Consider the following 6,353-nt stretch of genomic DNA (forward strand, 5'->3'; position numbering starts at 1 on the left):
GTTGGTTTCTCAGAGTGTGGTCCTTAGACTGCCTGTGGAATATTTCTATTTCTCTTTTTTTCTTTCCTTTCCTTTCCTTTTCTTTCTTTCTTTCTTTTTTTTTTTTTTAAGAGACAGAGTCCTACTCTGTTGTCCAAGCTGGAGTGCTCACTGTAGCCCCAAACTCCTGACCTCAAGTGATCCTCCCACCTTAGCCTCCCAAAGTGCTGGGATTACAGGCGTGAGCCACCAAGCCTGGCTGGATATTTCTTTAAAATGCAAATTCAAGCCAGGTGTGGTGGCTCACGCCTGTTATCCCAGCATTTTGGAAGGCCGAGGTTGGGTGGATTGCTTGAGTGCAGGAGTTCGAGGCCAGCCTGACCAACATGGTGAAACCCCATCTCTACAAAAAATACAAAAATTAGTCGGGTGTGGTGACATGTGCCTGTGGTCCCAGCTACTCAGGAGGCTGAGGTGGGAGGATGGCTTGAGCCTGGGAGGCAGGAGGGAGAGGTTGCAGTGATCTATAATGGTGCCATTCCAGCCTGGGAGGCAGAGCCAGGCAGTCTCAAAAAAACAATACAAAAAAACAACTTTGGCCCGTCTTGGAGGCTCACACCTGGCCTGTAATCCTAGCACTTTGGGAGGCTGAGGTGGGAGGATCACTTGAGCCCAGGAGTTCAAGACCAGCCTGGGTCACATGGCAGGACCGTGTCTCTAAAAAAAAAAAAAAAAAAAAAAATTAGCCAAGTGTGGTGGTGTATGCCTTAGTCCCAGCTACTGGGGAGGCTGCAGTGAGAGGATTGAATGAGCCTGGGAGGTCAAGGCTGTAGTAAGCCATGATCATGCTACTGTACTCCAGCCTGGATGACAGAACAAGATGTCTCAAAAAATAAAATAGGTGCAACTTCTTGGACCCTGCAGCCAACCTTCAGAGTTAGAGGCTCTAGGGATGGGCCCAGAAGCCTGCAATTTGAATGCCGGGGAATTCTTCCAGTAATGTTGAGAAACACTGTTCCCTCTTTTTGTGGGCTCTTATACTAGGCATTGTTCTGGGCATCTATCCCCTGCCATCTGTGGTTTTTAAACTAGTATACCATATGCCAGACTCTGTGCTGGGGGTTCTTTGCAGATGTTACTCATTTTATCTGCATAATAGCTTAGCCAAGTGGCCCAAGAGGCCCCCGTGTCCAAGAGAGCGGAAATTTACCAGACATGTACTGAGCCTCAATTCCTGTGCTAGGTCCAGGGGATTCACTGGGTACTGGGCAGCTGGCTTCCCCTACAACAACACATGAAAGTGCTCGCTGGGGATAGGAGTAGAAGACACCTAGGACCTGATCTAGGGTTTGGTGAAGGGGCTGGGTATCCCATGTAGAAGGCTGGTAGGGATTGGAGAGGGTTAGTGCAGAGGAGATTGGTTCTTAGCTGAAGGAATGGCATGGGAAGGCAGGGAGACCAAAGAGGCCCCTGGACTCTGCACCTCTTTCTCCTTCCTGTCAGCTCTTCTTCCAACATGGTGGGTCCTCTGAGCACTCTCCAGCCCCAGAGCACAGAGCCCTCGGTCCGCCTGGGTCCCACATCCCTGACTGGCTCCTGGGCTCCTTGATTCTAACCATTTACAGTGACATCAGAAATTGGAACAGATCTAGGCCGGGCACAGTGGCTCACACCTGTAATCCCAGAACTTTGGAAGCCCGAGGGGTGGATCATTTGAGGTCAGGAGTTAAAGACCAGTCCGGCCAACATGGTGAAACCCCATCTCTACAAAAAGTACAAAAATTAACCAGGTATGGTGGTACACGCCTGTAGTCCCAGCTACTCAGGAAGCTGAGGTGGGAGGATTGCTTGAACCCAGGAGGTGGAGGTTGCAGTGAGCCGAGATCATGCCACTGTACTCCAGCCCAACCAAAGAGCAAGGCTTCGTCTCAAAAAAATAAAAATAAAAAAAATAATAATAATATTGGTGCACAAAGCAGGTGTGTTTCCAGTGCATCAGGCATCCCCTCATCCCCGCCAACCTGGTCTGCTCCAGTCAAGGTGGGTAAAAAAAAAAAAGAAACAGATCTGGATCACAGGGCCTGGAGCACTAAGTGCTGGGGGTTGGGAGCTGGGAGAGCTGGTGAGAGGCGACGCAGAAGCCAGCTGGGGCAGCCTAGGAGCCCAGAGGACTTTTTAAAATTTTATTGTGGAGACAGGGTCTCTCTATGTCACCTGGGCTGGAGTGCAGTGGCATGATCATAGCTCACTGCAGCCTCGACCTCTCAGGCTCAAGCAGTCCTGCCTCAGCCTACTGAATAACTGGGACTACAGACATGCACCACCATGTCAGGCTAATTTTTATTTTTTTCTGTAGAGATGGGGGTGTCACTGTGTTGCACAGGCTGGTCTCAAACTCCTGACCTCAAATGATCCTCCTGCCTTGGCTTCTCAAAGCACTAGAATTACAGGTGTGAGCCACTGTGTCCAGCCCCTTTCCATAGCTTAACACTCACTTTATGTATGTCCTGTTCTGCTAACACAAGCTACCCTGCTCTAAGTGCTATTTGCATGCATTATCTTATCTCACAATCATACAGTTGTACACAATACGACAGCCCTGTTACTGTCCTCATTCCCTAGAGAGGAAACAGGCCCAGAGAGGTGGCAGCCTGGCCAGTCTGGTTCCAGAGCCTGTACCTGAACACGTAACTGTACGCAGCACTTTCACACCAGCGGGCTTCTGAACGGTTGCATAGAAGGCCGGGCGTGGTGGCAGGCACCTGTAATCCCAGCTACTTGGGAGGCTGAGGCAGGAGGATCGTTTGAACCCGGGAGGCAGAGGTCATAGTGAGCTGAGATCACACCATTGCACTCCAGACTAGGTGACAGAGTGAGACTCTGTCTCAAAAAAAAAAAAAAAAATCAGTTTAACCTGGTCCTGCCACTGTGAATGGTGCTGTGGTAAATCATCTCGCACTTTTTGGGGGACACGTATAGGATGAACGTTGAGGGGCTTAAAGCAGAACAGTGACAGGGACAGACCTGTGCTTGAACAAGCTATTGCTACACAAAACTGAGGTGCGTGCTGGGCGCAGTGGCTCACGCTTGTAATCCCAGCACTTTGGGAGGCCGAGGCAGGTGGATCACGAGGTCAGGAGATCGAGACCATCCTGGCTAGCATGGTGAAACCCTGTCTCTATAAAAATACAAAAAACTAGCCGGGTGTGGTGGCGGGTGCCTGTAGTCCCAGCTACTTGGGAGGCTGAGGCAGGAGAATGGCATGAACCCATGAGGCGGAGCTTGCAGTGAGCTGAGATCACGCCACTGCACTCCAGCCTGGGCGACAGAGTGAGACTCCGTCTCAAAAAAACAAAAACAAAAACAAAAACAACTGAGGTGCGGCAGGTGCAGTGGCTCACGCCTGTAATCCCAGCACTTTGGGAGGCCAAGGCGGGCGGATTACAAGTTCAGGAGATAGAGACCATCCTGGGTAACATGGTGAAACGCCGTCTCTACTAAAAATTACCTGGGCGTGGTGGCACGTGCCTGTAGTTCCAGCTACTCTGGAGGCTGAGACAGGAGAATCGCCTGAACCCGGGAGGCGGAGGTTGCAGTGAACCAAGATTGCCCTACTGCACTCCAGCCTGGCGACAGATGAGTCTCCGTCTCAAATAAACAAAAAACAAACAAAAGAAAAAACTGAGGTGCGTTTCCAGCTCATGAGGTACCTCCTACCTGGCCTGGTGCAGTCCAGGTAGGAGACTGGATCAGGGGCTGTCCCCGCGCCTGCCCTGCAGCCCTTTCTCCTTCCTGTCGGCTCTTCCTCCAGCACAGTGAGTCCGCTGAGCACTCTCCAGCCCCACAGCACAGAGCCCTTGGCCTGCCTGACTCCCATGTCCCTGACTGGCTCCTGGGCTCCTCGGCTCTAACCATTTACAGTGACATCAGAAGACTGACTGTGTAGATCCAGCTACACTGAGTTGTTTTGTTTTGAGACAAGGTCTCACTGTGTCGCCCAGGTTGCAGTGCAGTAGCTCCATCTTGGCTCTTCACAACACCCATATCCTGGGCTCAAGTGATCCTCCAGCTTCAGCCTCTTGAGTAGCTGGGACTACAGGCGGCACCACTACCCCCAGCTAATTATTTTTGTATTTTTTGTAGAGATGGGGTCTCCTTATGTTGCTCAGGTTGGTCTTGAATTCCTGGGCTCAAGTGATCCTCCCACCTCAACCTCCCAAAGTGCTGCAATTACAGGTATGAACCATCATGCCTGGTCATATATGATTTTTTTTTTTTTTTCCCGAGACAGAGTTTCACTCTTTTGCCCAGGCTGGAGTGAAGTGGTGCAATCTTGGCTCACTGCAACCTCTGCCCCTGGGGTTCAAGCGATTCCCCTGCCTCAGCCTCTTGAGTAGCTGAGGTTACAGGCACCTGCCACCACGCCCTGCTAATTTAGTATTTTTAGTAGAGACGGGGGTTTCTCCATGTTGGTCAGGCTGGTCTCGAACTCCTGACTTCAGGTAATCCACCCGCCTCAGCCTCCCAAAGTGCTGGGACTGTAGGCGTGAGCCACTGTGCCTGGCCATATGTGATCTTAAAAAAGAGAGTTGGGGAGGAGAGTGTGAGCATGGCAGTCTAAAAGAATCTGCACCCGAGCATCCTGAGGCTTGTAGGGTAGCACTGAAGACTCACAGGAGGGCTTTTAAGTCCCCTTGGCCTGCAGGGACATGGCTTGAAGTCAGTCTGGTGCCTGCGTTCCATGTCTAGTGGCTGGCCTGGGCTCAGGAGGAACCTGCAGAGCCCTTGATCTGGAGGTGGGGAGTGGGGAAAAGCTGAGCTGACCTGGACGCTGAAGTCTCTATATTTGATCTAGGGAACACAGTGGAGTCACATTATATGTGCAGTAATAGCCTTCTGGAATTTAGCTATATGCCTTCAGAATAAATGAATGATCACCACGCCACTATGAAAGAAGTTTCATTTGTTTATTCCACTCAATGACTCCGACTCTGAGGGCAGGAGATCGGTACCTGTACATCTGCTGTTCCTCTAGGCAGTCTTCAGTCCTCAAGGCTCTCCTTCTGTGATTAAAAATAACCCTAGCTACTGTAACAAACTTCAAGATGTGTAGTGCCTCAAACGTGATAGTTTATTTCTAGACTGGGTGTGGTGGCACACGCCTGTAATCCCAGCACTTTGGGAGGCCGAAACAGGAGGATCACTTGAGGTCAGGAGCTTGAGACTAGCCTGGGCAACATAGCAAGTCCCCATCGCTACAAAAAAGTTAAAAAGTTGGCTGGGTGTGGTGGCTCACACCTATAATCCCAGCACTTTGGGAGACCGAGGCGGGGGATCACCTGAGCTCAGGTGTTCAAGACCAGCCTGGCCAACATGGTGAAACCTCATCTCTACCAAAAATACAAAAATTAGCTGGGTGTGGTGGTGCATGCCTGTAGTCCCAGCTACTTGGGAGGCTGAGGCAGGAGAATCGTTTGAACCCGGGAGGCGGAGGTTGCAGTGAGCCAAGATCGTGCCACTGCACTCCAGCCTGGTGGCAGAGCGAGACTCCGTCTCAAAAACAAAAAAAAAGAACGCTATTTCTAACTCATATTAAATCTTAATCAGATGCTGCCGACCGGGAGACAGCTCTCCTGCAAGTTGTGATTCAGGGATTTGGGCATCTCCTGTTCTGTGGTTCTGCCATTTTCAACACGTGGCTCCTGGGACTGCCCAGCTTGTTTGCATCATGTAGGCAGATGATGTGCCTGGAGGTTGCAGGAGCCAAGTTATTATGGAAAGACAGGAAATTAGCACTTGTTACCTCCAATTCCATTCCATTGGCTACAACTCGATCACGCGGCAGCGTCTAAGGACAAGGGAAGCTGGGACACAGATTAGTTATGGGTCTAAGAGGAAGAGGCAACTGATTTGGTAAACAACATCTTACCATGCTGAATGTGTTTCCTGTTGAAAGATACAGATTTTTCTTATGAAAGGGGTCCTTCCACACATCAATTACTTTGGTATTCAACCAAAGAAAAGTCATTTGTTCTAGTGCTAGACAAAAACAGGCTGTGTTGAACTTCATCAGAGATCACACTGTTCTCTATGTATGTATGTTTTTTGAGACAGGGTCTCACTCTGTTGCCCAGGCTGGAGTCCAACGGTGCCGTCATAGCTCACTGCAGCCTCAAATTCCTGAGTTCAAGTGATCCTCCTACTTCAGCCTCCTGAGTAACTGGGACTACAGGCACATGCCACCACACCTGGCTAATTTAATCTAAAAAAAAACTTTTTATGGGCCCAATTTTTAAGGTATAAAAAACTAGGGCCGGGCACTGTGGCTCATGCCTATAATCTCAGCACTTTGGGAGGCCGAGGTGGGCAGATCA

This window comes from Mandrillus leucophaeus, unplaced genomic scaffold, assembly GCF_000951045.1.
Source record: "Mandrillus leucophaeus isolate KB7577 unplaced genomic scaffold, Mleu.le_1.0 Scaffold24, whole genome shotgun sequence".
Classification (NCBI taxonomy): domain Eukaryota; kingdom Metazoa; phylum Chordata; class Mammalia; order Primates; family Cercopithecidae; genus Mandrillus; species Mandrillus leucophaeus.